This window comes from Ceratotherium simum, chromosome 9 (assembly GCF_057802395.1).
Source record: "Ceratotherium simum simum isolate JZ-2026a chromosome 9, ASM5780239v1, whole genome shotgun sequence".
NCBI lineage: Eukaryota > Metazoa > Chordata > Mammalia > Perissodactyla > Rhinocerotidae > Ceratotherium > Ceratotherium simum.
The window spans coordinates 10,518,496-10,529,153 of record NC_141908.1 but is presented as its reverse complement, the minus strand read 5'-3'; positions in this window follow the sequence as shown (position 1 = coordinate 10,529,153).

The following is a 10,658-nucleotide window of genomic DNA, read 5'->3' as shown; positions in this document are numbered from 1 at the left end:
GTTTGCCTCGCGCCAGCCTGGTGAAGAACAGCGATGCCTGAGTTGTCTTCAAGACTTCTGCTGGGCAGTCATACAGCACCCTAGGATGTTGGCAAGGCTTCTGAGAAGGCTCATCTTTGGCTCTGCCCTTCTCTCTCTTCTGCCTAGAAGATGGGCAGCGATGGGCCTTGGAAACCAAGGAGCTTTTCTCACACTCTGAGTATGTGCAGTGAGAGGCAGGAACCTGGGCTCAGTCACCTGTGCTGGAAGCTCTCCTAAAAGGTTTTTTGGCAGTAAGCAACCAAAATCACTCTAGCTTAAGCAAAACGATGCATTGGAAAGATATGGGTAGCTCTCTGAACAACAGGAGAGTGAGAGGGTGGGCGGAAGTGAAGGGGAGGAAGTGTACACTCCTCCAGCAGGAACAGCCTGGCCGCTGCTCACGTTGCAGGCAGGGAGCTCCGACTGGCGCCTTGGGTTGTGTGCCTGTGCTTTGGCCCCGGAGGGCAGGACACCTGACAAGGCCATGGATCCCCAAAGGGAAGAGAATGGATACTAGGCTACCAAAACCACCACAGAATGAACCCAGCCTGCTTCCCAGAAAGGGCTTTTGTGGTCAGCACCAAGGAAAGGCAGGAGGGGCAGAGAGGGTGGCTGCGGAGCTCCGGTTGGTAAGACCTCAGTGTTAGTTTGGTGGCAGTGTGATGGTTTAGGGTGTGATCTGTCCCAGCAGACATTCCACCCAACTGTGCTTAGATTCCAGGACTCCATCCTGGATGAGAGACCTAGAGCAGTGCGGAGCAGCAGGGTGGCCCTGCCCACGTGTGCCCTGGGGGTGCTCCCCAGCCCTGTGTAGTGCATCCTTCACACATCAAGGGCACCACACAAAGATAAGGGCTAGCTCCTGCTCTCAAGCTAGGAAATTAGGATGTTGGGACAGAAATAGATTTTCAAGATGACCTAGTCCCAGCTCCTCAGTGCTCAGATCCAGAAACAGGTCCAGAGAAGAAAAGGAACGTGCCCTAGGTCATAGGGCCAGGGCCAGGAATTCGGGTCTTGCCTTCCAGGACACTATCATCTCCCTGCTCTCTTTTTGTCTTCTTCCCTCAGCACTGCTTGCCTTGGCTCTCAAAGTCAAAGTTGCCACAAAGAATAGACTCACTTTTTCCGCTGCATCCCTGAGGCCCTTCCTCCATGGTTCCAGAATGTCCACGGGAGAAGTTTATCCATTTCAAGCCCCTGTGGCTCCAAGCAAAGCCTTCTCAAAAAACCCCAACACAGATCTGGAGGGACCCGCATACCTCTGCCATCCTTCAGGTCTCCAGAGGTCCTGGACAGCCTCTTCCTCTTCCCTGGGTTGCAGCCACCATCCCCTACCTCGGAGTGATCTCTCCACATTCACCACGTGCTCCCAAAGCCCACTTGTCCCATCGCTTCAAGAGCTCTGAGGGTCATCCAGCTGGCGAACTGACAGGATGTGTGTTCATGGGGAAGTCCCACCCATCCACCAGGGAGCTCTCATGGTTTGCCACTGGTTCTTTTTTTTTCTATGCAAAAATCTTTAACACTTAAAAGAATCACATATGTTTTACATTAGATCCTCAGAAATGTTGATGCAAGTAATCTATAATCAATCTATGAATCAAAATTGGGGTGAGTTTATTATGAGCCAAGTTTGGAAGGAGGGGCACCAAAGAAGTGGGGTGTACAGAGTGGTTATATACCGTCTTGGAACAAAAAAGCATACATCACATATGACAGGAATATCTCTTTTACTACTGTCACGAGATGCTTAGGTGGCACAGCATGTCAGTAGTCACAAGGTGAGCATAGCAGGTCAGTAATTAATCCTTAGTTTCCAAGAAGGGATGCTAATCCTTTAAGTCATGCCAATATGGGGGGAAGTTACATCCCTATCTTAAGGACATTATTCTTGTCTTTGGGACATAGTAAATGTTTAAAGCAGATGTATAATGCATGCTCAACAGGCCATGTCAGGCCCTTTTGGAAAAACAAGGTCAGACCGAATTACTTTTACACCAAATGACTTCCTCATATACTCCAATATATCCTTTTGCTTTTCATGTATTTATCAGACCTTATGCATCTTATAGTTGAAAGTTTGTACCCTTTTACCAACCTCTCCCCATTTCCCCCACCACCTGGCAACCACCATTCTATTCTCTGTTTCTATGAGTTCAGCTTTTTTAGATTCCACATATAAGTGAGATCATGTAGCATTTGTCTTTCTATAACTTATTTCCCTTAGCCTAACACCCTCAAGCTCCCTCCCCATTGTCACGAATGGCAGGCTTTCTCATGGCTGAATGATATTCCGTTGTGTATGTGTATACCACATTTTCGTTTTCCATTCAAGGTTGTCTCCATATGTTGGCTATGTGAATGATGCCACTGGCTCTTAACCTATTTTCAAGCTAGGGACTCTCTTGCAAATGGACACGTGGGTAGTTTTGCATACAATTCCCCGTGCTCATTGATCCCCCAGGAAGCCTCAGTTTGGAAGCCGCTCCTCTAGATTAACGATGGGACTGTCAGGCGGGAGGAGGTATTGGGAGAGGAGAAGGCAGAGAGGAGGAGGTGGCTGTACTTGGGCAACTGCTGGCTCCCCTCCTGGCTGTCTGCAGCACTGGCCCCTGGTAAAAGCCCAGCAAGTGCTGACTAAACACCTGAAGGCACACCAAGTTCCCAGCTTAGACTATTAAAGAACACAACCCTCTAGGCCAACTGTTTTGTGTGTTTCTTACTGAATTACAATAATATACAAATATGCCCTATTGGAACCTCGTCCATCAGCCCCTCTGTCTTGTCCTTGTAAATGGGGTGAGACTAGTACCTGCTTCACGGCACAAAGGTTAAAAGAGTTAATACTAGATTCCACCTGCATGCTGATGCCCCCTCAAGCCCTATCTCCAACCGGGACCTCTGCCTGGACCCCCTTCCAGCTCCATCTGGATGCTAGACAAGCACCTCAGCCTCAGCAGATCTTAAGCCAAACTTAAAGTGTCTAACAAAGCCCACCACCCCACACATGTCCAAATCGCTGCTCCTCAGGGTCCTGATCTCAGTGAACTGTCTGCCTGCCCCTGATTCCTCTCGCTCCCCTCCTGTGTCCGATCAGTCCTCAAGTCCCGCTGGGTCTGTCTCTGAAGTGCCTCGTTGTTTCTGCAGCTAACCCCCTGACCAAGGCAGCATCTGGCTTGAGCTCCGTCAGCCGCCTTCCTGTTGGCTTCCCTGCATTCAATCCAGTGAATCCATATTCCAGCTGTAGCCAGAAATGAGGTCATGCTCCTCCTTTGCCTTGAAGCCTTAATGGCTTCCCATTGCCCTGAACACAGAATGCAAACTCCTTTGCTGTCTTCCGTGGCACGGTCTGCAGCCATGCTGCTTCCACTTCCTTGGGTGGCCTGCTCTTGCTCTCATGACTGGGCCTTCCCTCATTCTGGCAGGAACTTGGTGGCCCCAGGCCCCTTGCCTCGAGGATCTTTGTTTAGGGCTGAGGTTGCACATCACTTCCTCCAGACCTCCTGTGCATTCCAATATCAGCCCTTTTCCACTGTCACCACCCTTTCTGAGTTACTTGTTAACTGTCTTCTCTGATAATGTAAGCTTGTCTCATGCTGCCTCTGGGGCGCCCAGCACGCTGCCTGGCATGCCATTGGTGCTTTCATATTTGTTGACTGAGTGCTGAACTGATTAAGCACCTACTATGTTCCATGGACCCCGTAGGGCCTTAGTTTAGGTCGCCCCATTTACTCCTTACCACAACTTCTGTGGTCCTACAAGGAGCCAGGAAGGCTGGCTGCCAGCAAGTGTTGGACCAGGAGCTGAACCAGGTCTGTTTGACTCTAGTGCCTGAATTCAGCATGTCCCAAACCTTGGGCCTTCACACACAGGTCACCAATTGTCCTGGTTTGCCTGGGACTGAGAGGGGTCCTGGGACATGAGACTATCAGTGCTAAAACTGGGAAAGTCCGGGGCACACCGGGACAGCTTGTCACTGTACTAACAGACCACTTTCACAATTTTGCCACATCTGTGTGTTAGTTATTTAGTATTTATCTTTTCATCAACTTGCATTTACATAGCTTCATCCTAAAATGTAAATCACAGTTGTGATGGCTGGTTACAGTTTTGCTAATATGCAGTGAAATAAACACAACTATTACAACGAAAAGTGGTCCATCTGTATGTCACGTAAAGCCATCTCACACAGCCCCGGCGCGAGCTTGCCCTGATTTGGGAAACCCTGTCCCACCCTGCACTTCCCCAGACCCATGGTCTGCTCTTCCTGCCCCTGAGCCCTCCCAGGGAAGCACCGTGCTCCCCATCCTGTAACTTGGCCCCAGGGGTGTCTGCGCTCACTACAGTGTGTAGGTTATCTCCTTCAGGGGTCATGGCCTCCCCACAAGGGCTGTTATCACTAAGATACCAGTGAGGAACCTATTAACGAAGGCTGGGGGGTGGCAAGCAGTGTGTCTGGGCCACACGGCTGGTACTTGTCACAGTCAATGTATGAACCTGGACCTGCTGTGGTCTCTCAGGCAGAGCCAGAACATGGGCCCAGCTCCTTAGGAAGGCCTGGTTGATCTGGGCTAGCCTTGGAACTCACTGTCTACCCCTTCTCAAGAAGGGTGCTGAGAGCTCTTGTTCTGAGCCCTTAGACCTCTGCCTTGACACTTCCCATCACCCAGCAGCTGCCTGCAGTCTGACCAGCCCTCCCCCCAAGTTCCGTTCCTGGGACAGGGTGGAAAGCCCTGCCTCACTGAAACCCCCTGGAGCTTACCTTCTTGGCAGTTCAGCCTAAGAGGGAACGCACACGGTTTCGCAGGATTCTCTGACTTCTGAGCAGGGCTGGGTTTAGGGTGAGGTGAGTGAGGTACAGAGGATGCTCAATTAAGGAGGCACTTGCCCCTGGGTCACACAAGTGCCCACACTGCACTTGCACAACCTGGCAAGTAAGTGCCTCTCCTTCTATTTTGCACCCTGTGCACCTCTCATTTCACCGTAGCCCAACCCTGCTCCCAAGGGGTGGATGCTGGGCCCAGACCTTAAAAAGTGTCTGAGGATAGGGCTTGGGGAAGATCTTCAAGGGCATCCCCTTTCAGCTCTGCCACGCCAACCCCTGAATCTGACTGCAGAGCCTGGAAGCAGGGGTGCGTATATTGACCTGCACGGAGCCCCCCTCAGCACTCACAGTGCTGCTGCTGGGAGCAGAGCAGAAGCCCAGAGACGCTCAGGGGGCTCTGCCAGGACTGTCTAGCACCTGTGGGAAGGGGGCCCCAACCAGGGAAATCCTTGCCACCTCCTAGGCCGTGATGCCCTTGGTGACCACAGGGAGGTGTTGCAGCACTGAGCAGACCTGGCAGTCCAGCTGGGAGGAAAGTGCTCTTCTCAGAGGGTCCCTTCCAGTTTGCAGGAGAGCGGGTCCTGTAGGGGGTGGGGCACGCTGGAAAAGGAGAGAGAGTATTATGGAATTGGGTGTCAGCCCAAACGTGCCCAGGTACAGTTTATTTACCTTTAGGGAGAAGTAAGATCAACTCCGACAGATAGCTCCCCGCCAGGAAGGGAAAGCTCCCAGGACAGGGTTGTCCAGGGCATGGGAGGCTCTCACCGGTCCCTTCTCCAGGCACGGGGCAGGGGTCGTTAGCACCAGGAACTGCGCACGTGTTTTTGCAGCCAAGTCTTGGGGCCGTATCTCTGTAGCTTCCCGTTCTTCTCGCTACCACCCAGGAGCTGGCGCTGCGCCTCCTCCTCTGCCCGGTCCTCACCCCTGTGCCTCCCTCCCCACACCACCCAGGCCACCACTCTCCTCTTTCTTCCCCAAGATCCCAAGGGGCTACCCTGGCTTTGGGTTTAGATGGGAGGGAGCCCGTGAGCTTCTGTCCCTGAGGGAAAGCCACCCAGCCCTGCAGACAGCTCAGGCCCGCAGGTCCTTGCTTGCCACACTCTCTCCAGCAGATGACAAGCGTGACTGGTGAGTCACAGGCCAAATTTTTTAAACAGAAAAGGACTTTAAAAACTCTTTATGGGGCCGGCCCCGTGGCTTAGTGGTTAAGTGCGCACGCTCTGCTACTGGCGGCCCGTGTTCGGATCCCGGGCGCGCACCGAGGCACCACTTCTCCGGCCATGCTGAGGCCGTGTCCCACATACAGCAACTAGAAGGACGTGCAACTATGACGTACAACTATCTACTGGGGCTTTGCGGGGGGAAAAAGGAGGAGGATTGGCAATAGATGTTAGCTCAGAGCTGGTCTTCCTCAGCAAAAAGAGGAGGATTAGCATGGATGTTAGCTCAGGGCTGATCTTCCTCACACACACACAAAAAAAACCTCTTTATGATGGACTATATCACACATACCAAGAAATGCACAAGCATAAGAGCACAGCGTACCATCAAGCTTACCATCAAGCCAGTGCTCCTGTAACCACACCCCAGGGCAAGAAACAGTGTCCCCCCAGGTCCCTTCCCAAGCCCCTCCATACCCCAAATGTAAGACGGTCAATCACCCCTAAACAGCAGGGCTTAGTGTTGCCTGCTTTTGAACTTCCCATAAAGAGAATCATACTGGATGTGTTCTTCTGAACTTCTCCAAGTCTTTCTTTATGAATTCATTCAACGACGGTTTATTGCACACCTACTCTGTGCCAGGCTCTCTATTTGGTGCTCAGGACACGGCAGTGAGCAGACCTCACGAAGATCCGCCTTCACTGAGATTCCATGCCGGCGGTGCCCTCCCGAGTGGTCCCGGAGGCCATGCTGGCCCGACGATGCCGACAGTCCTGCCTCCAGCTATTCTGGAGCCTCCTTCTGGATTCTGCGCAGAGTTCTGGAGCTCCCTTCTCCATCGCCCTTTCCTCCCTCTTCCCCAGGCCCAAGAGAACTGGCATCTACCCCCTATTTTTGTCAACTCAAGTTTTTTACGGCTGGAACTAGACTTTGCTCCCTGGACTTGGCTCCAAATGATTTTTGGTTGTTTCAAAACATCAAATCCTCCCTCAAAGGGCAGACACTTGCCACCTGAGACTGTCCCAAGAACGTGCGCAGGCAGCGACGGCAGATCCCACAGTGCCCTGCCAGTGCAGAGACAGTCGGCCAGGGGCCTCTGTATAGGCTGACACCGCCTGGCCAGGGTGTGGTGACACTTTCCTTACCTCAGTCCCACCACCTCACCCAAGTCTGCTGCCTGCGGACTGGGCTCTTGGAGATCGTCTGCGATCCAGTGCAGACCTCAGGCTTCTGCCTGCCAGAGGGCCCCAGCATCCCCAGATGCCCAGAGCACCACCAGGCGCTGGCGGAGCCGAAGTGCTGAAAGCACCTAAGTCAGACCCTGCTTGGGACTCCGGGAGCACCCGTCGGGTCCTGAAGAGGTGATCAGTCCCCATGCTCGGAGACCACGCAAGGCTGTCCCTGGTGGTCACCACCCCCGCCACTTTCCCCTTTTCCTCCTGTACTCCTCTCTTGCCCTGCAGACGCCTCGGCCTTGCGGTAGCACAGGCCCCATGAGGAGACCTTTGAACTAAGCACAGGGCTTGTCCCTGGAGCAGAGTCGGAAAGCCCAGTCTGACGCTGCCCTGTGCACCCCGAGCCACAGGCTAAGAGCTGAAGCCTCTCTGACACCGAAGGCCAGAATAAAGTGAGGAAGCAGAGGCAACCGCGGGGCTTCCAGGTCTTTCCATCCAGGCCAGGTCCCAAGAGAAGCTGATGAGTCCCCAAGACCTAGACAGTCCGCTGTCTCAGGCAGACCTGTTTTTCTTGCTGGGTCCTCAATAACAAAGCCCGTTACATCTAGCCAGGAAGGCAGGTGGGTAGAGCTTTGCTTTTCCAATGCCAAGGTGCAGTCAGTCCTTGAGTCGGGCAGTCAACAGGTAGTGAGTGAGCATCTCCCAGGTGCCAGGTTATACTGTGCAAGGGTGTCACACGTATCCACCAGTGACCCCAAATCTCCTTGCCACCCAAGCTGACACAAGGGGAGCAAACTTGATTTTAACAACAGAGATCTTTCAAACCTAGGAATTGTGACCTCGCGGATGCCACACCACAGAAGGCACAAGCAAACTGAGGGCCCCGGGCATCAGACCCTGAGCCCCAAGTCTGGGACGTCCTGTGACTCAGAGTGCAGGGGAGGCTCAGGGTCATTCCCTGCAGTGGAAAAGTCGGGTTTGGCGACCACTATGCAGAAACTGCAGGGTGGTACCTCCCTTCTGTGGCTGCTGGGTTATCCGGCGGCCATGTCCCTCTCTGCCACTGAGTCACAGGGGCAGGTGGGTCTCAGAAGGCTGTTTCTCTCTCTACCCTGGACAACCAGGGGTGCAGAGTGGGACATCGAGCTGACTCTCTGTCCTGCCCTCACCGAGGGAGGGAACTCTGGCAGGCTTGCAAAACACAAGGAGCGTCCTTCCTCATCATCTGGCCACAGACCCGAAGGGGAAGTTGTGGGCCGCCTTTGCCGGCGGCTTGCTCTGTATTTCAGGGTGCACAGAGGGAGGCCTGAGGGCGGGTGGTGCAGGCCGGCCTGGGCGCTTGCAGGCTCCTGGGGCCCCCACAGTCTAAGAGGTGGAGGAGGGGGTGGGGCAGGGAGGTGGCCTGTTTGGCAGCGACACAGAGGAAGCAGCTCCGAGGTCACCTTTCTGAGGGAAGCTGAGACGGGCCCAGCCTGCAGGTCAGGAGTGTGCACAGACAGGCCACGCAGAGCCCCGCTGAGGCTAGTTTGGAGACAAGCTACAGGAATTCCCCCACCCCACCTGCCACTGTGGGGCGGGGTTGTAGACACTGCCCCCGAGAGCAGACCACTGGGCCCCTGCCCCAGGGGACACACCCAGGATGTGTCCTAGGAGGACTGGGACATGCCCACGGATGTTCCTGCACCAGAGAGTTTCACAACAGCCCGACTGGGCGTGGCTGGCAAGGACACGGTGCAGTCGCCTGGGCAGGAAGTGGTGGCTGCAATAACTGGGGCTTACAAAAACCTAAGGAAACCCCAAGTTTGTATCTAATCAGTCCTTGAATAGCCACACTTATGCCCTACTTTGAAAGGCAAACCGGAGTGCCCTCCCCTCAGCTGCTTCCGAGGACACGGAGGCTGCTGTGTAACCCCCACAGACTACCCCCCTTTCTCTGTTTTAAGCCCTTTCTACTCGGTTCGCACGTTCCAGGAATCCCCGCGTTATAACCAAACACGTTACACAGGCCCACCTTGTAGTGAAATGCTTTTGCCACAAGGTGACACTGTCATAAGGAAAACGGCTGCAGCGGCGAGCTGACCCTCAGCTTTCCAGAGCCAAGAACACAGCCTCACACCTGGGGCATCAGGCCCCGTCCGAGGCCCCGAGCAGGGCGCGGCCTTGGCCAGTCCCCCGCGGGCGGCCTCCTCCCGGGCCAGGCCTGCGGGACCCGGCGGCAGCTGAGAGAGCCCCGGCACTCCGGCTGCGGTTTTGGGGCGGGGGGCCCTCGGGAAGAAACACACGTGTCACTGGCCACATCCGAGAGCCCTGGAGCCAGCGGTGGGGGGGGGCCTCGGGAAGCAGCTGCAGAGGAGGGAAGGGGTCGAGCCTTCAGGGCCGGTGCCCCGACTCTGTCCAGTCTCAGCCACTGGGCAAGGTGGGGAGGCCAAGGGCGCGCCCTGCCTTCTGGCTACACCTCAGGAGCCAGCAGCGCTCTCCGGCCCTTTGGCCTTGCTTCAGCCGGAGGACTGCCTGACCGAGTCACCGCTGCTCTCCCGAGCGGGGCAAAGGGACGCACGGTGTGTGCGCACTGTCGGTGCGCGCCCCCCCCCCGGGCACCGTCCGTGCAGGGGCGGCGCCCTGCGTCCGCGCCTCCCTCCGGGGCGGGCGTGTGGCCGTGGGGAGCTGGGGGACGAGAGCAAGGCTGTGCCGGCGCTGCTGGAACCTTCCGTGTCTGCGCTCGCAGCTCTCCTCCCCCGTCTCCCCGCGGCCGCATCCGCGCTGTCTCAGCATCTCCGCCCCAAGCGGTTTCCTATGGCCCGGAGCATTTTTGCCGTAAAAGGTACAATCATCAGGACAAATGAAAGAGGACATAATGAAACATGAAAAATGAATAACAAAATTCAAAAGACTTGACTGTGAGAAATGAAAACACAAGATATTTGAATACAAATATTTGAATGTTTGCGGATTCATGACAATACTGCCCCAAGAACTGGTTTGAATTTGTGGGTTGTTACCTAAGCCCTTTGTCTTCCCACTCTGTCTTTCCGAGAATTATACATTTTCTCTCTCTCTCTTTTTTTTTTTGCTTGTTGATTCGTCTCCTTCTTTGGCATCGCACTTTTTTTCACTTAAATTTCTTCCTATATTAAGAGAGGGATCAGTTCCATACAAATACTAGGATGCATATTTGTAACCAAATAAAACCCAAACTGTCAACTTTTTTTTTTTTAATCTGCTATGGCAAAATTGCCTTTACAGCCAATTAGTTGTTTGGGGTAAATGTTTGCAGGGAAAACGTTTGTGGTAGAAACTGCTTGTGGCAAAGATGCTTGTGGTGAAAAACACCTGGAACCGGAAGATCCTCTAGTGAGCTCTTTTTATCTAAAAAAAATTTTATGTGGTAGAATATAAATAATGTAAATTTATGTAATGTAATATAAATTTAAAATGGAAATATAAAATATAATGTAAAAAATGTAAATAATGTAAAT